This window comes from Equus przewalskii, chromosome 7, assembly GCF_037783145.1.
Source record: "Equus przewalskii isolate Varuska chromosome 7, EquPr2, whole genome shotgun sequence".
Lineage (NCBI taxonomy): Eukaryota > Metazoa > Chordata > Mammalia > Perissodactyla > Equidae > Equus > Equus przewalskii.
The window spans coordinates 45,977,355-46,004,499 of NC_091837.1; the positions used below are offsets into that span (position 1 = coordinate 45,977,355).

The 27,145-nt window shown below is 37.1% G+C and overlaps 1 protein-coding gene across 11 annotated transcripts in view; it reads right to left on the bottom strand.

Moving 5' to 3' along the window:
- The window catches only part of DLGAP1 (DLG associated protein 1), an 843,303-nt gene that overhangs the window by 539,288 nt on the left and 276,870 nt on the right, over positions 1-27,145 (bottom strand). For 8 of the 11 annotated variants that reach the window (XM_070629775.1, XM_070629781.1, XM_070629779.1 and 5 more), the window contains one exon: positions 5,663-5,769. The gene's annotated coding sequence lies outside the window, so the exon portion shown is untranslated. The remainder of the gene's footprint in view (positions 1-5,662; positions 5,770-27,145) is intronic. The other 3 variants (XM_070629776.1, XM_070629772.1, XM_070629780.1) reach the window with 1 other exon arrangement.

Below are 27,145 nucleotides of genomic sequence, written 5' to 3' on the forward strand. Positions count from 1 at the left end.
TGAGAATACAGCAAGAATGAAATAAACTCGGCCAACATGCCTTTCCTCCTTTTCTATTTTTTCTTATAATTCTCATCAAGCTTCATCTTTGTACCACATAGTAAGTGTTGTCCTTGGGTATTCATTTTTCCCCAAGTGTCAACAAATACGCAAAAATGTGAGTTGTAATAAACTCTACTGTACTCTGTTTTATAAAGAAATTATTTTATCATACAACAAGCAATATTTATGTTTCTTTCAGAGAATACTTAATAGGTCATTTCATTGAAAATGCCAATTTCAGTAATAATTGGTCTATGTAGAAATAACTACACTACTGTGAAGGACTAGGTTGTCTAAGTAAACAGTATCGCCACCATCACCACCACCGCTGCCACCACCATGCACTGTGTATGTGTGTGTATGTGCTGTGTGTGTACATACACATATATCTCCTAGGGCTTGAAAGAGCCTCATCAATATGATTTTCATCTTGACAGTGACGTGTCTCTGAGACACGACAAATAAACACAACATTCCACAATTAGATTTTAGTTATCTTACAGATGTCTGAAATAATCAAGGTACTCAAACAGCATCGGTAGTTCTTAGCTCCTAGGTTATTTCTGACATAAAAAGTATAGAAGAGTAAAACAGTAAGCTGTATCTCAAAATATTAACTTACAGGGGATTTATAGAATATTGCAATAGAAAAAAACAACAGGATTAAATCCTCTGTTAAGATTGATGAACTACTCCACCAAAACTTTATTGGTCTACTCCCATAAAGTAGGCAGCTCTGAATTTCTGCTAGGAAAGTAGTGAGGTTAACCAATATCAAAGCGACGATTCAACCTCAAAAACACATAAAAAGAGCCAAAAAAATATTCAATATTTGCTTGAATCCTATAGTAAATGAATCATCCACTGATCAAAATTTGATTTCTTTTGCCTCTGGGTATAAAGTTGCAACAGGCAAATTGGCTATAAAAATATATATATATTTTGTGAGGAAGATTGGGCCTGAGCTAACATCTGTGCCAATCTTCCTCTACTTTATATGTGGGACGCCATCACAGCAAGGCTTGATGAGCAGTGTGTAGGTCTGTGCCTGGGATCTGAACCTGCAAACCCTGGGCTGCCCCAGCTGAGTGTGTGAACTGAACCACTATGCCACCAGGCCAGACCCTTAAAATAATTTTTAGAGTATAAGAAAGAAAAAAAAAGGAATACCTTTGAACTTAGCAGAATCAGATATAAATCAAGAGTGCATGAACATTTATTCAGACTAAACCTACGTCTTAAAGAATCTTTACTTTAATTCCTGCCCAAACTGTGGCTAGATAACAAGACAGAGGACAGAAGGCAATTTGAAAACTTTATGCTTTGACAGGGAAGGAGTCACTCTTGATGAAAAGGGCCTTGCTTGCTATGTGTAATTATTAGCAATGCAGAGAAGGAGATATCCTGTCCGCCTGAAAAACTATGTTGAATTTTCCCATCAGTCTTGCCAGTTTCAGATGACTAAATTATGGATACATTTTCCAAATTGTGTTCATCTTTTAGAGTCACAAATAAAAATTTCTAAGCCTTGTAGCATTATATTGGAAAAGAAGAACGTAATCTCCATTAATTGCTGAAACCATAGTCTAGGCTCTGGTCAGCTTAGGGGCCTGCATAGGGCTTTAGGGATACACACATTTAACATATAAGTGCTAAATAGTTTTTAGATTATCCCTAGTTGTTAAAGCAATCTTGCACATAATAATAACACTACCCCCATTTTACAGATGAAGATACTAAGGTACACAGAGTGGTTCAGTAAATTCTCCAAGCTCATACTGTTAATAGTGAAAAAGCCAGGTTTTGAACTCAGACTTTTCTGTACTCAAAACTCTGCTCTTTCAACTTTACTGTCAAATATGTGCCATTAGTTGACTGATGGATTCACTCATCCTTTCATGCCTGATTTTAAGTAGCATTTCATATGATATGCATTTTGAGATTGCACGATAAGGCACTGGAATGCATCCCTGGAGACATTTATCCTAAATCCTGTCTTTTATAATGGAGGTAACCGAGGCCTAAGGACTCAGCCAAGAACATATATCAAGGTAATAACAAAGTTGGAACTAGGACTTTTCCTTTAAAAGGAACATGGCAAAAAATTTAATTTTAGACTTTTAAAGTGAATTATGAAACAAATTTTTAAAAATAAATTATTGATTCATGTTATCAATATTACTATTTATGCTAATACAAAATCATAATAGGCTTTTTCAAGGGTGCATTTTGAAGTTGATGCCACTACAGAACACATAACAGAAAGAAATAACTGGGAACTTGGTTTAAAAACATACAGAACAAATTTCACACGGAGCTCTAAAAGTAGGCATTGAGCCCAATTTCTGGAATAAATCAGAGAGTAGGCAGAAAACAGACAGCAGGAACAGTTATTTTAGCAAGAAAAGTAGGATAAATTTACCAAGCCAATCAGGAGATGATGCACGCAGATAAAAGATGCAGAGAGAAAATGTGCAACATTGATACACGGACACATTTGAATGCCAGAAAGCAAAAAACCAGAAAGCACAATTGTCCTAAATGTGAATAAACATTCAAATTATGCTGCAGCTGCAAACTTTAAACTCAAGGAAGGGACATTTGCAAAGGAATTTATTAAATAGATGTGATTTCCCGGTTTCACAGACCCAGTGGCTCTTTTATAAAGTAAAATGTACAATTTGTCTTGATATAAATGACATTTCCACTGTTGTACTCAGTCAAATAGCAAAGTCTTTTGTGAAAGACTGCTTATTAAGGAGCACAAGACTGTTGATACCCCGACTCTCAGGGTCTGAATACATTGTTAGTCCACCTAATAAAATGTAACATACGAGTATGGTCTTATACAACAAGGAGGTTTTCATGTGAAGGAAATTAGTCTTTCCCTAACAGTATGCCAGAGCAGTTTCTCTGTAAGGCATTAAGTTTCTTGCTGAAACCAACCCTTGGTTGCCAAATCTGTCCATCTGTCAGTCTGTCCTTCCATCCAACCATCCATCCAACAAATACTTACGGGCCTACAAAGTCTATAACACAGAAAGGGATATAAAATGTATCAAAAAGCTTACTGTTGGAGATTTTATGATATTAAGATGATATCTGACCAGAAGACTCAGACCCTGTTCTTAAACTGCGCACCTTTTCACAATGGTGATGTTGGCAAGTGAGCCCTTAATCAGGCTTTGACTCAAACTGCAGTGCAGAAATTAGAATGCCAGCCTGGACCATTTGTTTTACATAGTGGTTCTCAAAGCAACATCTCTGGACCAACAGCATCAGCATCATGTGGGAATTTGTTAGAAGCATAAATTCTTGGGCCTTGTCCCAGGCCAATCTATCTTGGAGGACTGGATACAAATCACAGAATTTTCATTACTAGACAATGGTCTGGACCACTGGTGAGGGAAGTCAAGGAGTAAGTCTGAAAACCTAGACTAGCAGGTTTTAAATGTTTGGTTAAGAAGTTTGGACAATGATGAACTGGTAAATCAGAGAACATTTTCTGAGCGAAGAGCAGATAGGATCAGAATTTTTATTTAGGAAGACTGTGGAGCCAAATGAGACCATAGAAAGGCGATTGCATTCTTTAGGTGAGAAGACAGTCATTTAATCTTTCCTTGATGATTTAGGAATTTGTCATGCCTCAAATTAACTGGGACCATTCACCCAGTTCACATCTGTGTTCAGGATGTGGTCTAAGAGACACTCTCCACTCTCATGGGATTCTCTGCATCCCATAGTTTGATTCTGCCTCACCATCTGCCACCACTGCTCTGGTTTCCCTGCCCTACCTCTCTCTGCTGTCCTTTCTCCTTTTCCCCTGCATTTTCATTTCCCTTCCTAGGACCTTGCATGTGAATGCACATCCTTTAATGTTTAAATGATTCTTTGTTTGTTTTAATAGCAGCTCCTTATAGAGCTTACGAATTACATTCCTCCTGTGAACATATGACCTTCTAGGTCACAATAAAACCAAAGACTTTACCTGACTTTATTTTAATCTGTTTAATGTTCTCATGTCAAAAAAAACCCCTGGTTTACTTCAGTGTGTTAAATTCATTTTGTCTACTGACCATCCATGTAATATTATGCTCAGACATGCATAATTTGTCATGTTTTTCACACAAATAATGACACTGCTAACCAGACTGTTTCCAGTTAGGAAAGACAATAATTATATTTTTGTGTATCCACAGACACCGTCTTGTATATAAAACAATATACAGTGAATAATAAGTATAGGTATAGTAAAATATTATTATATTATCTCTATTCCAATGTTTTGGCCATACTTAAAACCTTATTATATAATGCCTCAAATGCACACGTGGACTAACACACACTTCTCACTCTGAACACGGACAATTTATTGATGAAGTTAGTTTTGAAACAGAGTTCATTCTGGTTCTACGACATTTGGATGTAACTCTTTAATGTCTTTAAAATAGACATTAGAAGAATTTTTCTCCTGGGGATATTTATTTGGGAGGAAAATGTGATTTATTTTATGATTTAAAATACAATAAAAGGAACTATAACAGACACCTCTGGTTCCCTGCATCCCCTTGGCCCATCTCTGATTTCAGCCACAGCTACAGAGACAGACCATTCTGTGCCAACTCGGTTCTCCTCGTCACCTTTACAGTGTCTACCTCAAGTGACAACTGAGTGTCTTTCTGCCCCATGTGCTGTAACGCAGCTCAGAATTGTCGGGGAGTTAATTCCCTTGGGAGCAATCCACAACCGAGGGGAAAAAGCCAGTGGATAAATCTCTTGCCACACATCCTTTATGTAGAAATTCTGGAAGGTGGCCCCTACCCTTTCTGAGGTCCCAGAGGAATCCAGTTTCCCTGGTCCACAGTGGTGGACTCCTTCACCCACCCTTATTTAGTCTTTGCTTCTTCCTTGATTCGTTCTCCCTGCTCTTTAACTCTGGATCCATGGGATCAGCTCCCCAGTCAACTACCATGTTCAGGTCATTGTCTCAGACAAGCAACCCAAACCAAGATGATAGTTTACTGAAATAGTCAGCAATATCAATCCCCTTCTGATCCGACACCATGTATGTAGGATTTCTGATTTGTATGTCATTAAGACCCTTTTTTTCATTTCCCCAAACTACATAATGAAATGAAAGGAGTGGCAATCACAGCTTCACCTCAAGTGTTTCGAAAGCCTTTCTGAGCACATGCAGATGATACTGAGCATGCCTGTGCTAATAAATTAACATTTGTACAACATTCTAAGAAAAACATAGAAGCTGATATTATGTCATCCACCTTCATAACTCCACGTTTAACCTAAAGTACAATATTTTGGTCCATAGTCATGGAAATGGAAGTGGTATTTGCCTGATGTGCCACTCTAGATTAACAACAAGAATGAAGATCAAACGTACAAAACACATCTCGTCCAGATTCTGTATGGGCAACTAGGGAGTTAAAAATCACTGATTGTAAGCTCAGCAGCCTATTCATATGTCGGGACTTACAAGCCAGAAATATTTATACTCAAATATACCATGCTATCAAAAAAAAAAAAGAGAAACTGTTTCACATAGGATGGCAGAAGAGGAAGCTGTAGGGATGTGCTATAATGGGAAAGGAGACAATTTTACCTTTGATTATCAATTTTCCATTTTTCTTGCTTCTAAGGCAGGAAAAGATTCAAACTTTGCAGTTTATTTAACCCGATGTCACTCTTGGTATGTGATGCTCAACTGTTCTGAAACATAACAAAATGCAATAATTAGATGCAATAACTAGCCTGAAACAAAAAAGATACTTTAAGGAGATCTCATAAGAACTACTCTGGCAGCCATTAAATTCAGTGATGTGAGAAGAGCCTCACAGGAAATTTACATGGCAGTGTTCTTGCACAATGCTACTCTTCATATTTTTATGCTTTTCAGAAAATAAAACCAACCATATAAAAAAGTCCTCATAATAAACAGGTTTGATATTCTACAACCTACTTTTCTACTATTAACATTTATATCCTCTTCAAAAAGCAATACACTGTCAGCATCAATCATTTGATTTTGTAAGATATGTTATACACAAAGATTGTATTCACTTCCTGTGCATTATTTGTTTTATCAACATTGCAAGTAAGCAGCTGTGACTAAAAGAAGGGGTAAGAAATATCATTCTTTCCAGGTAGCTCTTCTGACATCCCAGGAGGACCCCAAGCATAGCACAATCTTCCCAAGTGTACTACCAGGGGCTTGCAGATGCCTAAGCCAAACCATTACCCCTAGTTATTAGTGATGCTTTCTCTAGAAAGGGATAAAATAGAACTTCTAATTGGGCCCAGACTAAGAGGAGAGGTACCTATTCTCTTTATATTACATGCTTTATGCTGAGCTTTGATTTTCTTTTCTGAAAGGTAACAAAGAAAAGGACTTGTGTCACACACAAAAATGTTCTGGTGTTGAAAAGTGTAGGTATCAACAGGGCTCTACTTCTATTTTCTTTTAAATGGCATTATTTTGTGGACTTGTGTAGCATATTAAAATAGCGTCAGGTGGGAATGAGAAAAACAGTAAATCTAGGTATTAAACAGAGATGTAATGATATTCAGAATTGCGAATACTGGTGTGAATAATTTTTTGTACCTCCTAATTATTTATATGAATTACAACATCTGAATGAATGGAGAAATCATTTTACAGAAGAGGAATTAGAGGGGCCAGCCCCGTGGCTGAGTGATTGGGTTCTCGCGTTCTGCTTCAGCGGCCTGGGGTTTTGCCGGTTTGGATCCTGGGCGTGGACATGGCACCACTCATCAGGCCATGCTGAGGCGGCGTCCCACATAGCACAACCAGAAGGACCCATAAGTAAAAGATATATACAACTATGTACTGGGGGGCTTTGAGGAGAAGACGGAAAAATAAAATCTTAAGAAAAAAACAAAAAGAGAGACGGGAAATATTTAAAAAAAAAAATAGAAGAGGAATTAGAGGCCAGGAGAGGTGATGAGGCTTGCCCAATTTTATTCAGCTAATAGACACAGAGGCAGAACAACATCCCAGAATCTCTGCCTTGAGAAACCCCTAACAATGTATTTGTTTCCAAAAAGAACACTGACATTCAAAAAGTTCAGCGCTCATACAATTCTCTGCAGAACTTGTTCGAGCAATATTTTGAGACCAGCAAAGCTGACAGGTTAAGTATTAGAATGCTGTGGGTGGTAAAACGCAAGCACAACAATAACAATACCATGTATTTTCATCGCACTTAAAACACGCTGGGAACATTATATTGTCACATACATCTCATTTATCCATGTTATAAAGGACAAAAATGAGATTCCATTACCAAAAGCTATCAGGTACAATTACAATTACAAGCCCTGGTTTATATACAATTATTCTATTAAATATTCTTAATATTCCACAAAACCAGCTAAACTCTGAAAGGAATTTTTCTCCTACATATATGAGGAATAGGTTACTCAAGGAGATAACGAAAAATTGATTATTTTTAAAACCTACAGAACTGGCCATTTAGTCCTTCATAAATATTTATTGAGAATCTATTTTGTATTAGACATTGTTCTTAATTGTCTATAGAAACAAATGGAAAGATTATGCAATTTCTGAAAAAGACACCCAAATATACAATAAGAAATCAATTTTATTACAATTGCAGTATTTCCTAAATTAGGTAATAGTTATGTAAAGAAATATTTTAAACACTGGTAATGTTTTAAATGTCATCTAGTCTAGTGGTTCCCAAATATGGTTGATCACCACAATAGTCTAGAAAGCTGCTGAAAAATACAAATTATAGAATTTCATGCAAAATCTATTAAATCAGAATATTCATGGATATTCTGATCTATAAAACAATAATAGGCAGGGTAATCTGCATTGTGAAAATGTGCCCAAGTTCATTCTCCTGATCAAGCAGGCTGGGAAACCTACCGATTCTTGGCTAATCTCCTTAATATACAGAAGAGGAAACTGAGACGAGGGAATTGATTTGCCCAAGGCATTTCCCCCATGGTGATAGAACTGAGATTAGAATGCAGAATTCCTGATTTTTTTCCTTTTCCTTACCCCGACTTCCTCTTTCATTTTTCCTTCCTGCTCTTTCCTATCACCAAGTAACAAATATTCAGTACCTACACCTGAGAAAGAACAAGAACAAAAGAAAGCTAAAAAAAATGGAAAAAAACCCACAGGAATTTGAACTTAAGCTGTTTGATTCAATACTTGCTTTCCACTATTCCACTGGGTTCTTCTAGAGTCAGCTACTTCTGGGGTGTCTGCTCAAGCCCCTTTCTCTAGGACCTTCCCAGAACTCCGCATTCCCCAATCTTCAAATGTGTCCTCTATCAGCTGTTTGCCATGGAGTCTTCATCCCTGGCCAACCTTGATCGGACTGGGAGAGGTACTTCACCCAAGCAGGACTTGTAATTTGGGACCAGGAGACTGCAGTCTCATTTAGTTGAAAGAGTTATGGATGGAGTTTGGTCTCCCTGTCCCTTACAGGCAGAGGGAGTGAATATTTGTAACTGTGTTTCGAAAAAGGAGATTGAAAGAGATGCATAGAAGGTAGAGTAAGAACTCTCTAAACTCATCTGCTTCCTGCTCTCACTTTTTAATTTTTTCCTGTGGCTTCCCTGAGCTCCTATATCCTTACGACAAATTCTACTTAAAAAAATTTTTTTTCTGCTTTTTCTCCCCAAATCCCCCCAGTACATAGTTGTATATTTTAGTGGTGGGTCCTTCCAGTTGTGGCATGCAGGATGCTGCCTCAACATGGCCTGATGAGCAGTGCCATGTCCGCACCCAGGATCCAACTGGTGAAACCCCGGGCCGCCGAAGCAGAGTGCACGAACTTAACCACTCGGCCACGGGGCCAGCCCGCCCCCCAAATTTTTTTAAATTATTTATTTTTAAGTTAATTTTTTTGCTTACAGTAGCTCAAGTTGGTTTGTTACTATGATTCTGCAGCAAGAGTCTGAACCAGTACACCTCATATCATTCATTTTATGTGAGGTACTCTATAAGCCAGTCACTTTAGTTACAGTATTTTAAGAGGTTCATTAAAAAAAAATACTGGCTGAGAGTGTGGAGAAAGGGGAATAGAAACTATAAATGCATCACATTTTATGGAATACCTATATTTTTATAGAGTACATGTTTTGCAGTGTGACAAAGTGCAAATGGTCCAGATCAGGGAGACTCTTTTAATCTCAGCCGTGCCTCTGACAAGATTTCTGACTTCTGAAAGGTAACTAGCTCCTTCGAGTTTTAATTTTCTCATTTGTAAAATGGAGGCAATAAAACCTGCCTTAGTCAAGTTAGTATGAGGAACGAATGAAAGCATTCATTCATTCATTCCACCATTCCACAAAGATTTATTGAGCATCTATCATATGCCAAATATTATGCTGGGCGCTTGGAATAATCAGTGAACATGTCATTTTAATGAAGATGAGTAAACAGAAAATAAACAATAAACATGATGAAGGAATAAAGTACACAGTATTTTAGAAAGTGAAACAAGCTATAGATGTGGGAAAAATAGACCAAGTTAAGGAGGATCAGAAGAGTATGGGTTGGAGGATGTGGGGATGTGAGGGACCTCACTAAGAAAGTGAGATGTGACCAAAAACTTGAAAGATGTGAGAGAGTCAGTCACATGAAGAGAAGAATGTTCCAGGCACGGGGAATTACCAGGGTTAATAAGGTCCTAAGGGGGCATATGCCTGGTTGTTCTTGAAATCGCAAGGTAGTCAGTGGGGATGGAGTGAAGCGAGGAAGGAGGAGATGAGTAGAAGTGAAAATGATGGGGCGGTGAGGGTAGATGGAGGGAGGAGGGATGGATCAAAGTGGCTCAAGGCTTTTTGGGTTTTACTCCGAGAGTGAGATGGGGGCCATCACAGGCGTTTGAGCTCGGAATTGACATGGCTTATGTTTCAACAGGCTCACCCTGACTGCTGGTTGGGAATAGACCATAGGAGAGGTCAGGATGGAGGCAAGTGGAAGGCTTGCCTTCTTGGAGAGAGGCGATATTGGCTCAGACTCAGATGGTGCTGATGAGGGGAGGTAAGATCCAGGCTGGGCTTATTTTGTTTTTGTTTTTGTTTTTTTTTTTTTTTTTTAAGATTTTTATTTTTTCCTTTTTTCTCCCCAAAGCCCCCCGGTACATAGTTGTGTATTCTTCGTTGTGGGTTTTTCTAGTTGTGGCATGTGAGACGCTGCCTCAGCGTGGTCTAATGAGCAGTGTCATGTCCGCGCCCAGGATTCGAACTGACGAAACACTGGGCCGCCTGCAGCGGAGCGCGCGAACTTAACCACTCGGCCACGGGGCCAGCCCCCCAGGCTGGGCTTATTTTGAAGTGAGAGTCAACAGGATCTCCTGATGGATTGGGTGGAGAGGGTTAATAAGAGGGAGACAAGAATGACCCCAAGTTTCTAGTCTAAGCAGCTGGAAGAGTGCACTTGCCATCAGTTGACATGAGAAAGGCTGTGGTTAGAGCAGCCACAGGGGAAAGATGATGAGCTCAGTTTGGCCATATTGATTTTGAGACGTCAGTGCCAAGTGGGCTTGTCACGTAAGTGGTTGGAGATATAATACTGGAATGTGGGAGAGAAGTCTGGGCTGGACTTTGCATTAAAAGTTTCCAGAAGACTTTCTGGTCTAGCATTGGTAACTGGTGGTATTCTTAATTTTACCTACACAGATGATGATGTAAGAGTTAATCAAAATAAACCATGTAAAGCACATACTGGCACATAAGAGGAACCCAACAATTTTAATTCCCTTCGGTTTCCTGCCTGTATTTTTAAACATATATTTCTCTTTCTCTACTGACACTATCGTAAGATTAAGTCTATTTGTCTGTGAAAAAAAATCAATTTTTTCACAAGACATAATAATAAATGTAAGACTTTACATTTTGGGAGCCCTTTTTAAAACTTAGCCAAAATAATCTCCTGATAAAATATTAATAATCGTACTCAATAAGTCATGAAAAAGAACTTTCAGGTAACAAGGTAAATTTTGGTTTGGGCACAAGCTGAAAGATCTAAAGAAGAAATGAAAACAGAACTGAAATAAATCTATGGATCTAAAAAGTCATTCAACTTCTCTTAAATCTCCCTTGATTTTTAGCAATGATCAATAGTCCTTCTGGATAAAAGAGATGCAGAAACGTGGGAAAGACGATCATTCAAACTATAGATAAATCAATGCCAGTGTATAGCTGAGGAAGCATATTTGCTTGAAGGCACAGCTGGGAGCTCAGGATATTCTGGAAAGAATTCTCTAAAGTCTACAATTATATCTTTAAAATTGGTTTCTTGATTTATAAATGCCCTTTCAACTCGACAAATTTTAAACTAGAAACTATCTAAGTTTGAACTCTGTTTTATAGATGAGGTTAATGAGGACTAGAGTGATGAAACGGCTTGTCTGAGGTCACAGCTGGCCAAGAGTAAATCCAGGACTAGACCCGATGCCTCCTAACTCTCAGTGTAGCTGTCTTTCCACTCAAATAGTTTCTCTTAAGTTTTTTCACCCAATTACCTCTTTAACCTAATAAGCAGCATCATTTCTTTGAACCTCATGTTTTACCCTAAAATCTTACTCAAATTTTATTATCTATAAAACATTGTGTTCGAAGACAACGTTACATTATCTGCCTCCTGATCCCCTCACCCCTGCAGGTCTTGGGGTAAGAATCAGTTTCAGAATGATATCTGCATTTATTCTGTGACTTCCCAAACATCTGAGACAGCATCAGATGGCAGAAAAAAAGGAAGACTAGCCAGTTTCCACTTCCTTTGCCAACCACTTTGCTAACTGATTCCTCATTTGTATAAGAAATTTCAAGACAGGGATGGTTGCATGGGTGTGCAACCTGGGCAGCTGCAGAGGGCTTCATGCTCAGCACAACCCTGTGCTTTGTTTAACGCTTTTACTCTTGAACCAGTGTTTTACAGGTGAAGTCCAATGGGATACACCAGCATGTGGGTGAGCAGTGGGTATCTGCACAATATGATGTCCCCAGCCATTCCGTACTGCCTCCTCCACATACAGTGTGTGCAATGGTGAATTCTGGTGGACCCGCGATTCCTGGGAGTTTAGAGGGATTCAGCGGGAGAGCAAGGTTAAGTATGCTATGTCTGTGACTGAGTAAGTGGGGAAGCCGACAGTGCCAAGAGGTCATGCTTTCCACTGGAACTAGAAGTTGCTTCATACTTAATGAGAAGGGAATAGTGTTGTAAGAAACACAGATGACCAAGAAACCCTATCATATCTTTTATTTTTTGCATTTCCCCACCTGTATTAGCCCGTATTAGCCCACTACTTATGCCAAAAACGATGACATAGAAAGAAAAAGGGCAGTCCATGGATCTTTTTCTTGCAGTCCTTCTTACTCACCAGGAAGCCAAAGAGAAAGGGTGTTGGTCAAATGTGCATGTGTCAAGAAGTGAAATAAAAGCCGTAGAGTAACTTTTGTGTAGTTTGCACTGTTCTGGCAAGTGCATAAGTATGATCCATTAAATACAAATTGTGTAATTTTGGTGATTCTGCATGCTTATATTTGCATTGCACAATATAAAGATGAATGGTAAAATTCATGTTAATAATATAAACTTCTGTTTTTCTTTACTTGGAACATTAAATAGCAAATAAAAACACTGAGACAAGTTGAGAGGCAGACGGTGGAAGAAAGGAAACAGTTATGTATTTTAATACATTTAACAAGTCTTTTGTCCTGCTTTTTGAACCAGGGGCCTGCATTTTCCTTTTGCCCTGGGCCCTGCTAATTATGTAGTCGTTAACATTCACCCTGTTGTAATGAACTGTCACAGAATCTAGCAAGCACTTCGAGCATTAGGAACTTAGAGTTTAAGTACTGTTTATAGAATTTTGGAAACGGACCACCTACTTCTGAAAATCTAGTATAACTGCAAACTAAATTAATCTAATCTCGAACCTCCTAATGTCTTTTCCTTCTTTCCCAAATCACTACTTGGACACCTGACCAAAGTTCCTAATTGGAGCCAACCCACCTGAGACATCCCTCAGTTGTTGATTTACTTTCTACTTTAATTTCATTTTAATCTTCCATTTGAAGCTCCACTGCCTTCAAGGTCAAACCCTCAGTTGGAGAAGAGAGAAAAGTCAGTGATAAAAGTGATTTACTTTAAGATGTGAAAAATGGAGATACTTGACACTTTTGAGGAATATTTACATTTTAAAGAAGCACTTACTGGTTAAGTCTAAATGACCGTAATGTCTAAGAAACAGTGCTTCTAAGGAAGGAAAAATCCTACCACTCTCTGTTGAGAAGGCCCTTTACTCCAAACCACTTGAAAGAATGGGTTGTAGCCTATTTCTGAACAACTGTACATAATTTTTGAAAAATGAAGTAATGTGTGCTCAGACATAAATCAACATTTTTCTAAGCAACTGAAAAGGGCTTCACAATCATGAAATATCTAGGCTTATTTCATGTCTTTTTAAAGCTCACCAAAAAGAAACGCACTTTAAAGTGTGGAGCGCTACTTGGAAACTTAGCCTCCATTTTATTGTCTTTCTTTATTTGACCTGTGTTCTTTCCTTCCAGTCCTTAGAGCTCAGTCTGTCTGTGGCAGCTCTGCAGCTTCAGGAGTGTTGTCTATTGGTTTGACATGCTTTCAACTCCACCTGTGTATGATTTAAGTGAAGTTGTTTTAATCTACTTGTTTATGGGCAAAGACAAAAAAAAGTTGTTGTTTCAATGTAAGAATGAAGTAAGTTGCGTCAGGATGTCATCATCTCATCTGTTGTTGATAAGAACTCAGTAGCCCAGCTGTTGAGGTGCCCCGCTGGGGGCTTGTCAATAAGAACACATGGAGAAGCAGCTGTGGCAAGGGGACATTTAGACTGTAAATACCCAGAGTGTGTGAGAATATCTGAGAATTTTGGTCTGGGCAAGGCACTCTTTGCTGACGGAAATAAACTGTCCGAAGACCTTGGGGCATTGGCGCCTACCTTGGTATGGGCAACTCCCTTATTGGTAGTGATGACAAACTGCGCGGTGGCCCCATGAAGGAGATCAGCCTCCTCACCAGCCCCGGTGCCATCGTCCCCTAGCAACATGCCCTAGCAACAAGGGACTTTTACTTTGCGTTGGCTGCTGGAAGTCAGCTCTTAGTTGGTCAAGCCATCTTTCTGAGTACCTCTTCATATAAAAAAGTACACTTTGAACTAAATTTGGACTTTATTCCTTTCGTCTCCCCTTGCCTGGAACAACAGTGTGATTAATGCATCGTTGGTTTGGAGTATGTTGTTATTTCTTTATTGGCTTATTAAGAGAATTCTCTTGTATGCTACTGTCTTGTGAAACTGTTATAAATCCCACACTGAAACTGTGTTAAATAAATATTGGCAAAGATAGTCTCAGAGCACAATTTTGCCCCCCAAAACAAAACAAGGAGTCCAGCTAACGGACTGTCTGTGCTGAAATTGTAAGGTACTGCCCCCTGGGCTCCCTGGAGAACAGAAGGTGTGCAGTGACTCAGTGTGCTATCACAGCTGTTGCCCTGTTACAAAAAGATTGATAATCGATTCACAACTTCTACAGCACTACTTAGCAATACCTTTTAATCCATGTGACAGAAGGCTAAAAGACCTTCTCCTTAGGGCAGATTTCTGGTTTAAAAAGAAGGTTCATCACCCACAAATAAACTGGAGACTCTGATATTTATTGCCAGTGACTTAACTCGGAATTCTCAATTGTCTTGCGTTTGCACGGCCTGTCTTTCCTAAAATCTCAAGGTTGAATATGTTTACAAGTAGTTTCCTAAAAACAGAAAAAACACAAAACTCCACTGGACTATCATGATCTATTTTGCCCTGCTGAATTCCCATTGCTTTCTCCTCGTTCACTGGGCTGACAATCTTTCATATCTCTTTCAATTTTTCTCCCTCTGGATGAACTTAATGGAATATAACAAAAAGAGCTACATTTGTTGAGTGCTTACTACATGCCAGGCATTGTTCTAAGCACGTTAAATGGATTGCTTCACCTAAAATTCACAATAACCCCGTGAGGTAGGTGCTATTATTATCACCATTTTACAGATGGGGACACTGAGATGCAGAGACATTAAGAAACTGACCGACTTATCACAGCTGCTCAGTAGAGGTGCCACGAGACAGACCTAGGCAGACGGTCTGCTCTCAGCCATGCGCTCAGCCGCTCTTTCACGTCAGTGTTTGCCACAAGCCAAACATACAGATTTATTTCTCATGAACTCATTTTCATCCATCTATCTAATTGCTTTATATCAGCTTGGCTGTAAGGCTTTCAAAGCTTACCGTGTCCCAGGAACTTTAAATAAATTATTTCATTGAGATATTATCATTATTCCATTTAACAGATGCCAAAATTGAAGCATAATGATCAAATTCCTTGGCAAGAGTCTCAATTAGAAATTTTTGGAGCTAGGATTTAAATCTAGTTCTTTTTATCATTATGTTACATTTCACTCTTCTCTGTCAGATTCAGTTTTCCTTATTCTTAAAAATCAATTTCCCATGCCAAAGTATAGAAAAGCTTTATTATTACTATTTTTTTTATCAAGTTGATGATCAGTTCAATTGTTAGAGCCAAATTTTTAGTAGCTGGAGACCAAAGTCTTAGTCCCAACGCAGATATGCCAGTTGGCAACACTGGTTCTATGGTCACAAACTGTCACTTTGTTTGCAGCCAGCCACTTCCCAAGTGCATGTTACTGATCTTCAATCCATGGATTATGCAGTTTCAAAGGTGGACTCAATTTATCAGTCATCAAATCTAATTTCTTCCTTTCACAGATAAGAAAGACACAGAGAGATCAGGTGGCATATCTGAGATCACACAGCAAATTAGTAGCAGAGCTGAAGCAATAATTCAGACTTCCTGACACTAAGTCTGAGGTCTCCATCCAATACAACAAAGGCAGCCTATACTGGCTATTTTTCACAGGGTCTTAAAAAGCATATTTACACATTCAACAAATATTGAGTGGTTACGATGTACAAGACACTATTCTAGGTGTTGGGAACAGGGTGGTAAACAAAAAAGAAAAATTTCTGCCCTCATGTAGCTTTACAACCTTCCACTGCAATGGTAAATTGTACTGAATTTTTAAATTATAAAATGCTATGTGAATTTAAGTTACTTTGAATTTAATCACTGGTAAAAAAAAGAAAAAAAGTCATTGTTTAAGAGACACTGGCTTGAAATATGGATGATTCAAAGCTATAATGCCTCATAGACAGAAAAGCTTATTATTCTATCTACTATTTTGTACATATAATCAAAGCCCAGTCATTGCACAGAAACAGGGGTAGTGTGGGTTCTGTGGTAACAAGGGAGAGATGCAGAAGATAGGGTTGCTGCTCTCAAGGAGCTTCAGGATGAAGTATGAATCACGTAGCTTAGAGGAGAACGTTGCCCCCCAAATTAAACTTCTTTAAGCAAATTCTATAACATTTAAAAATTATCTTTTACTCTGCAACAATCAAAAATCATTCTCTACAGCTGCTGAGAATTACAACTATAATTAAGTGAATAATCTGAAATCCCAAAGCCTCAGTGAAATTTTCTGAAATTGATTTATTTAAAGTCTTTTTAAACGAGGCATACCTTATTTTGCGTCAACTTTTCCAGTGGCAGAGAAATAACAATAATAAAATGTAAATTTGCCTGTAGACCAGTATACAACCTCTTATTGCCAATAATTTTTATAATGAAGTGACAAAATTAAGCTTTTGGTCACAAAGGCTGGCTGCATCTGCTATTAGTCTGAATAGAAACAGCCACCCTAAAGCTATTTATTTCATAATGGAAAATAAAAAGCAGTGAAGTTTAAAGTACTATACTAATAAGCCTACGTTTTAATTATAATATTCTGTAACGTCGATACACACCATTATCTACAACAAACAGGGTCTTAAAAAAATATAATATATTTTGAGCTGATCACAAACTATGCTTTAGTGTCTTCCAAAATATTAAATGCTTCGGGCTGACTCTCCTACTTAATAAATATGTTGCATAGATGTGGCTGATAGCATGTTCCCTGAAGACTGCCATGTTCCCTGAAGACTGCCACTGAGGGAGACCACTGAAACATCTCACCTAAAGTCCAGCAATAATAGAAAGACAAGAGAAGCCAAAATGTAACTTATTGTTACAAATCCATAACCATCTTCATTCATAAACTTGCACCGGAGCTGACCCACTGAAGATGTACCTTCTAACGGGTATATACCCAATATTCAGAAGTGTATTTTCATCTACCACGGGTGCCTTATTCACTACTTTTCAGGGGTAAATATTCAAGAATTCACATTCAGAAAATATCCTGAATGGCAACTCTTGGAGAAAAATCTAAAAGGTTAGCAATTAGTTGAACTACCTTTTATTATTCAGATCTGCATTCCTCATGGTGCCTTTAGAAGACAGAGTGAGGAAAACACGTTTCATGGGGCAAGGTTAGCTAATCTATGTGAAAGCACACTGTCAACCGTAGAGGACCCAAATAATGCAGTTTGTTGTAACTCAATTTCTTTGGTTCCCTCATGGTTACATTGGGCAGCAGATTCAGTAGAAGTAAATCGTGCATATACTTCCCATTGTCCATGCCGTCACAATAAAACGTTGGCTAAAACACAGGGCACTAATGCTAATTTTTATGGTAATTAGGTGACATAATCTATTCTAGAGGCAAAAGCAGCGAATAGGAAGAAAGGGAGCCTCTTTTTATTTTCTTTACCCCCAGCATGATGGAAAGTGGGTAGGGCCAATGCTACAAAATGCTGTGAAAGGCACTCATTTTGTGTTCAGCACTTTTCTGTGTCCTTTTTCTGTACACTTCTTTCCAATTTAGTATCTTTTTTTCAGATACTGTTTTGCAAGTTTCTCTTCATTAAAACTCTAATACCTAACAACTGGTCCAGCCCAGAAATCCTCTTTGTCCCTGCAGACCCAAGACACTCCTCTCTCACTGAGAGGCACCCAGAGGCCTGGCTGTCAACATCCCATTCAGCTCCCTCAGGTAGCACCAGCAGGGCCAGTGAAACCCCCAGCAGCACCAAATTAACCCAGCAGACAAACCAACAATGGAAAGACATTGAAAACTAAACTGCCATTGGAATCACAGCCCACAAAAGTAGGCCACAACTTGCATCCTACACTTAAATGGTGTGACCACCTACTACAATAAAAGATTTGAATAGCACCCAAGGTCTCCTAACTTAAGACAAATTGTCCAGGATATAATCAAAAACCACCTGTTGTACCAAACATCAAGAAAAATCACAACTTAAATGAGAAAGGACAATCAACTGATGCCAAGATTGAAATGAGTCAGATGGCTGAATTATCTGAGAATGATTTTAAACAACCATCATATAACTGTTTCAACAATCAATTACAAATTCTTTTTGAACATATGAAAATATAGAAACTTTTAGCAAAGAAATAGAAATTACAAAAAAGAATCAAATGTAAATTAATAGAACTAAAAATACAATAACAGAAATAATAATAAAAGAAAACAACTTGGTGGATAGACTCAAAAGAAGAGTGAAGACAGAGGACAGATCAATTGAAATCACACAACCTGAACACAGGGAGAAACTGGAATATTTCAAAAATGAATAGAAACTTTAGGGGTGTATAGGACAATAATAAAAGATTCAACCTTCATTTCTTCAGAGTCCCAGAAGGAGAGGAGAAAGAGAGTGGGCCTCAAAGAATATTCAAAGAAATTGTGGCTGAACACTTCCCAAATTTGGTAAAATAACATATTCACAGGTTTAAAGAGCTGAGAAAACTCCAAAAAGGAATATGCACTCAAAGAAATATGCACCAAGACACATTATAATTAAATTTTTGAAAAATGAAAGACAAAGAAAATATCTGAAGTCAGCCAGAGAGAAATAAGCATTTCTATAAGGCAACACCAATTTGAATAACAGCAGATTTCTCATTTGGAACCATGAAGGTCAGAAAGAAGGAGCAAAACATTTTTCAAATGATGAAAGAAAAGAACTGTTAATTGTGAATTCTATATTCAGAAAAACTATCTTTCAGGAAGGAAGAGGAAATTAAGATATTCTTATACAAAGAAAAATTAAAAGAGTTTGTCAGTAGTAAACCTAACCTTAAAGGCCAGCTAAAGGAAGTTCTTTAAAGAGAAAGGAAATGATAAAAGAAAGAACCTTGGAGCATAAGAAAGAAAGCAACAAGGAAAATAGCAGAAAGACAGGCATACACAATACTTTTACTTATGAGCTTCATAAATCATATTTGATGATTGGAAAAAGTTAGAATGCAATCTAACACTCAAGATAATGATATCTATAAGTGTGGAAGGTAAAGAGACATAAACGGAGTGAGGTTTCCATACTTAAAAGTGGTAAACTGTTCGTACCAGTAGACTGTGATAAGTCACATATGTAATACCCAGAGCAACCACTGTGAAAACTATGCAAAGAGACATACTCAAAACTACCATAGAGAAAAAGTTTTCAAATCATATATCGGATAAGGGATTAATATCCAGAACGTGAAGAGAACTCCCACAACTCAACGACAATGACAAAAAAAAAACAATCCAATTAAAAAATGGGCAAAGGATTTGAGTAGACATTTCTCCAAAGAATATATACAAATGGCCAATAAGCACATGAAAAGATGATCAGCAATACTAATTATTAAAGAAATGCAAATCAAAACCACAGTGAGATATCACTTCACATCCATTAGGTTGGCCATTATAAAAAAACAAAACGGAAAATAACAAATGTTGATGATGTGGAGAAATTGGAACTATTGTGCATTATTGGTGGGATTCAACAGCAAAAAAACAATCGAACTAAAAATGGACAGAGGAACTGAGCAGACATACAAATGGCCAACATGTACATGAAAAGGTGCTCAACATCACTAATTATCAGAGAAATGCAAATGAAAACTACAAAGAGATATCACCTCACACCTGTTAGAATGGCAATCATTAAAAATACAAGAAATAACAAGTGTTGGTGAGGATGAGGAGAAAAGAGAACCCTTGTGCACTGTTGGTGGAAATGTAAATTGGTGCAGTTAGTATGGAAAACAGTACGGAGGTTCCTCAAAAAATTAAACATAGAATTTACATATGATCTGGCAATCCCACGTCTGGGTATATATCCAAAGAAATGAAATCATACCTGCCCTTCCATAGTTCATTGCAGCATTATCCACAATAGCCAAAATATGGAAATAAGCTAAGTGTTTGCTAATTCATGAATTGATAAAGAAGGTGTGTATATAGATACAATGGAATATTATTCTGCCATAAGAAAGAAGGAAATCCTACCATTTTCAACAACACAAATAAACCTTGAGGGCATTATGCTAAATGAAATCAGACAGAATGATCTCACTTATCTGTGGAATTAAAAGAAACGAACTCACATGAATGGACCTTGAGGACATTATGCTTTGAATGTGACATACATCAGACAGAAATAAGTGAAATAAGTCAGACAGAGAAAGACAAATACTGCATGGTACCACTTATACGTGGAATCTAAAAAAATGAACTCATAGAAACAGAAAGTAGATTGGTGGTTACTAGGGACTGGCAGGGTGGAGGAAATCGGGAGATGTCAGTCAAAGAGTACAAATTTCCAGTTATAAGATGAATAGGTTCTGGGGATCTAATTTACAGCATGGTTATTATAGTTAACAATACTATAACGCATAATTGAAAGCTGCTAAGAGAGTAGATCTTAAATGTACTCATCACAAAAAACAAATGCTAACCATGTGACGTGATGGAGGTATAAGCTAACTCTATGGTGGTAATCATTTTGTAGTATATAAATGTATCAAATCAACATATTGTACACCTTAAATTTACACCATGTTACATGTCAATCGTATCTCAATAAAGCTGGAAGTAAAATAAGATAGTTCAGCTGCTGTAGAAAACAGTATGGCACTTCCTCAAAAAACTAAACAGAATTACTGTATGATCCAGCAAAATTCCACTTCTGGGGGCTGGCCCCGTGGCCGAGCAGTTAGGTTTGCGCGCTCTGCTGCAGGCGGCCCAGTGTTTCGTTGGTTCGAATCCTGGGCGCCGACATGGCACTGCTCATCAAACCATGCTGAGGCAGCGTCCCACATGCCACAACTAGAAGGACCCACAACGAAGAATGCACAACTATGTACTGGGGGGCTTTGGGGAGAAAAAGGAAAAAATAAAATCTTTAAAAAAAAAAATTCCACTTCTGGTACATATCCAAAAGAATTGAGAGTAGGGACTCAAACAGAAATTTGCACATCCATGTTCACAGCACCATTATTCACAATAGCCAAAAGGTAGAAACAACCCAAATGTCCACTGACAGATGAATGAATAAACAAAATGTCGTATATGTGTACAATGGAATATTTATTCAGCCTTATGAAATGCTGATGCGTGCTATAACATGGATAAACTTAGAAGACATTATATTAAGTGAAATAAGCCAGACACAAACCAACAAATATTGCATGATTCCACGTATACGAGGTTCCCAGAATAAGCAAATTCATAGAGAAAGAAAGCAGAATAGTGGTTCCCCGGGGCAGGGAGCAGGCGGGATGGAGTAATTGTTTAATGGACACAGAGTTTCAGTTTGGGATGATGAAAAAGTTCTGGAGATAATAGTGCTGATGGTTGTACATCAGTGTGGATGTACTCGATGCCACTGAATTATATATACTCAAAAATGGTTAAAATGGTAAATTTATGTTATGTATATTTTACCAAAATAAAAAAAAAACATTATAAGTAAATTAAGATAGACTCCTAAAAACTGTTCAAGTAACACACAGAAAGGCAAGAAAAGAGAAAGAGAAGAACAAGAACCAGAAGAAACAAGCAGAAAACATATAATGAAATGGCCAACGTATGCACTAATATTTCAATAATTACCTTAAATATAAACAGTCTAAATACGCCAATTAAAAGATAAAAATTGACAGAGTGAATGAAAATATGACTCAACTATATGAAGTTTACAAGAAACTGACTTGAAATTCAGAAAATTCTATTTGTTTCAAACAGAAACAAATAGACCACACAGAAATTAATTTAAAAAAATAGATGTGGTTATACTGATAGATAAAGAAGTCTTCAGAACAAGGAAAATTACTAGAGAAAAGAGGGACTTAACACAATGATATGAGGATCGATAGGGTAGGAAGACATAATAATCCTAATCCTAAATGTGTACATAACAAATGGAGCGTCAACATGCAGGAAATAGAAACTGACAGAGCTGCAAAGAGAAATAGAAAAATCCACAATTATAGTTGGGACTTCAACACCCTATTCTTAAAAATGGACAGAACTACTAGACAGAAATTCAGCAAAGATATAGAAGATCTGAACAACACCAATCAACTCACAGAATCTAATCAACAAATGCGGAACATGACACCCAACAACAGAAGAGTACACATTTTTTCCAAACACCCATGGAACTTCACCAAAATAGACCAGATCCTCAGCCAAAAAACAAACCTCAACCAAAAGAAAGTATTAAAATCATACATAATGTGTTCTGTGACCATGACGGAATCAAACTAGAAATTGGTAACAGAAAGCTAACGAGAAAATTTCTACATATGTAGATATTATACCACAGACCTCTCAATAATCCATTAGTCCAAAAAGCAGGTCTTAAAGAAAATTTTATAAAATACACGGACTGAAGGGAAAATAAACTCAAAATACATAGGGTGCAGTTGAGGCAGTGCGGAGAAATTTATAGCATTAGAAATGAGGAAAGGGCTCAAATCAATAGTCTAAGTTCCTACTGCAAGATGCTGGAAAAGAATGACCAAAATAAACCCAAAGCAGCAATGAAGTCAGTGAAATAGAAATCTGCTGTTTTTGGAAAAATAAACAAAATTGATAAAGCTTTAACAAGACTGACAAAAATAAAATGAAAGAAAATGCACATCAGCAATTTCAGAAATGAAATAAGGGATATCATGATAGATCCTGCAACTGTTATAGCATAATAAGGGAGCATTACAAAAAACTTTATGGTCAAAAATTTGACATCTTAGAAGAAAGGGAGCAATTCCTCAAAAACCATAAACTACCAAAACTCAACCAAGATATGATAGATAATTTGAATAGCCCTGTAACTATCAAAGAAATTAAATTCATAATTTAAAACTACTGAGAAAGAAATCTCCAAACCCAGATGGTTTCACTGGAGAATTATACCAAACATTTAAAGAATTTACCAATCTTCAGAATCTTTTCCAGAAGAAAGAAGAGGAAGGAACAATTCCCAACTCATTTTATGATACCAAAACCAGACAAAGAAAATACAAAATAATAAAACTACAAACCAATTCCCCCCATGAACTTAAATGTAAAAGTCCTCAACAAAACACTAGTAAATTGAATCCAACAATGTATGAGCAGAACTATACTCCATGACCAATTGTTCAAGGTTGGTTCAACATTCCAAAATCAGTCGATGTAGCCCAAACTATGAAAAAGCTAAAGAAAAAATGTCACGTGATCATATCAATTGATGCAGAAGAAACATTTGACAAAATCAAACATACATTTATGATGACTCTTAGCAAGCTAAGACTAGAGGGAATTTACCTCAACTTGATAAAGAGCATTTAGAAAAAAAATCTACAGCTAATAACATACTTAAATATCATATTTTCCCCTGAGATTAGAACATGTCAAGGATGTGTGCTTTCACCACTCTTTATTAAACATAGTATTGGAAGTTTTAGCCACCCCATTAAGGCAGGAAAAAGAAACAAACAGTATAAAGATTGGGAAAGAAGAAATAAAATTATCTCTATGTGGAGATGGCATGATTGTCTATATAGAAAGTCCCAAGTGATCTACAAAAAATCTCCTAGAACTAATAAGTAATTTCGGCAATTTTGCAGGATACAACATCAACACACAAAGACCAATTACATTTCTATATGCTAACAATGAACATGTGGAAACAAATTAAAAACACAATGCCGTTTAAAACTGCTGCAAAGAAAATGAAATACTTAGGTAAACAATTAAGAAAGCATTTATAGGAGCCAGCCCCGTAGCCTGGTGGTTAACTGGCATGCTCCACTTCAGTGTCCTGGGTTTGGTTCCCATGCTCAGTCCTGTACCACTTGTCAGCAGCTACGCTGTGGCAGCGATCCACACACAAAATAGAGGAAGATTGGCACAGATGTTAGCGCAGGGCAAATATTCCTCAGCAAAGGAAAAAAAAAAAAAAGGAAGAAAGCATGTACAGAATCTACATGTTGAAAATGACAAAATATTGATGAAGATATCAAAGAAGATCAAAATAAATGGAGATACACATTCATGGATTGGAAGACTCAAGATAGTAAAGATGTCAATTCTCCTCAAATTGATCTACAGGCTTAATGCAATTCCTATCAAAATCTTGGCAAGGTCTTTTATAGACATAGAGAAGCTTTTTCTAAAATGTATATGAAGAGCAACAAATCCCGGAATACTAACATAATTGTGACAGAAGAATAAAAATTAGAAATCTACTAACATTAAGGCTTAATATATACCTGCAGTAAAGACAGTGTGGTATTGGTGGAGGTATAAACAATTCTATGGAACAGAATAAAGAATTCAAAAACAGACCCACACAAATATACTCAACTGGTTTTTAATGAAGATGCTAAAGCAATTCAACAGAGGAAGGGCTAGCCTTTCAACAAATAGCGTTTGGGGCAATTGGACATCCATGGGTAAAAAAATCAACCTCAACCTCAATCTCACACCTTACATAAAATTTAACTTAGCATGGATCATAAACTCAAACATAAAATGTAAAACTATAAAACTTTCAGAAAAAGAACAGAAAAAATTCTTTGGGATCTAGGACTAAACAGAGTTTTCAGATTCCACACTAAAAGTATGATCCATAAAGGAAAAAATTGACAAATTGACTTGATCAAAATTAAAATCTGTTGCTCTGTGAACATCCATGTCAAGAGGATGAAAAGCTACAGAGTAGGAGAAAATATTTGCAAATCACATATCCAACAAAGGACTAGTATCTAGAATAAAGAACTCTCAAATTCAACAGTAATAAAACAAACAATTAAATAAGAAAATGTGCACAAGCCTTGAGTAGACATTTCACCAAAGAGGATATACAGATGGCAAATAAGTACATAAAAAGGTGTTCAACATCACTGGCCAGAGAAATGCAAATTAAAATCATAATAGTAATACGAGAAAGGCTGAAATAAACGATAATGACACCACCAAATGCCGATGAGGATGCAGAGAAATTGGATCAATTCCATATGGCTGATGAGAATTTAAAATGACATAGGGACTCTGCGAAAGAGTTTAGCAGTTTCTTCTAAAACTAAACACACCATTACAACATGACTCAGCAATTGCACATTTATTCTAGAAAAATAAAAACGTAAGTTCAGACAAAAACCCATACATATGTTTATAGCAGCTTTATTCATAATAGCCAAAACCTGGAAAAAGATCAGATGTCCAAGAGGTGAACAGTTAAACATACATACAATGGAATGCTACTCTTCAATAAAAGGAATGAACTACTAATACAAGCCACAACTTGAATGAATCTATAGCGAATTGTGTGAATGAAAAAAGCCAATCCTAAAAACTTACATACCACTTACAAATTATTCCACTTATATAACATTTTTGAAATGACAAAATTATTGAGACAGAGAACAGATTAGGGTTGTCATTAGGGATGGGGCAGACGTGGGAGGGTCGGGGTGGGTAAGGGAGAGGGGCGGTGCTGGAGGGAGGTGGGTGTGTCTATAAAAGGGTCACACGAGGTATCCCTGTGGTAACAGGACTGTTCTACATCTTGACTGTGATGGTAGCTGTGCGAACCTAAGTAAATGTGATCAAATTGTGTAGAAATAAGTACACAAATATACATAGCCCCAAATAAATACAAGTAAAACTGTGGAAATCTTAAGACTGGCAGATTTTGTCAATACTAATCTTCTGGTTGTGATATTATACTATAGTTTTTCAAAGTGTTACCAATGAAGGAAACTGGGTAAAATGTGCATGGTATCTCTGTATTATTTCTTAAAACTGCATGTGAATCTACAATGATCTCAGTAAGATTTTCAATTAAAATCATTAAGCTTAGTTTAAATTTAAGGTTCAATGAATCATAATATTCATGAAAGATGACATAGAACAATTATTATTTCCAAAACAGTATGTACTAAGTTCCTCATAGAGTTCTTTTATGTTTGTGATTTGCATTTTAATTGCTTTCTTGAATAATAATTTTGTATTCTAGAAAATATATATAACATAAAATTACCATTTCGATGATGTTTAAATGTATAATTCATTCACATTAAGTACATTCACAATGTTGTACAACCATTACCACTATTCATTTCCAGAACATCCTCTCATCCCAAACAGAAATTCTGTACCCATTAAACCATAGCTCCACATTTCTCAGTCTTTGGTAACCACAATTTTACTTTTGTCTCTATGAATTTGCCTGTTTTAGAAACTTTGTATAACTGGAAACACACAATATTCATCCTCTTCTGTCTGGTTTATTTTATTAGCATAATGTTTTCAAGGGTCATCCATGTTGTAGCATGTATCAGAATTCCATTCCCTTTTCAGGCAGAACGCTATTCCTATGCATGGATAAATTCCATTTTGTTTATCCACTTATCTGTTCACGGACACATGGGCTGCTTCTACCTTTGGGCTATTGTGAATAATGCTATGAACATTGCTGTACAAATATCCGTTCGAGTCCCCGTTTTCAACGTTTTTGGGTATATGCCTAGAATGGAATTGCCTGGTTATATGGTAATTCTATGTTTAACTCTTTTCCATAGTGACCGCACCATTTAAAGTCTCACCAGCAACACATGAGAGTTCCAATTTCTCCATATCCTCACCAACACTTGTTGTATTTTGGGGCTTTTTTGTGTATGTGTGGTTGTCTTTTATATATATATATATAAAACAGCCAACTTAATGGGTGTAAAGTGGTATCTTGTTGTTTTG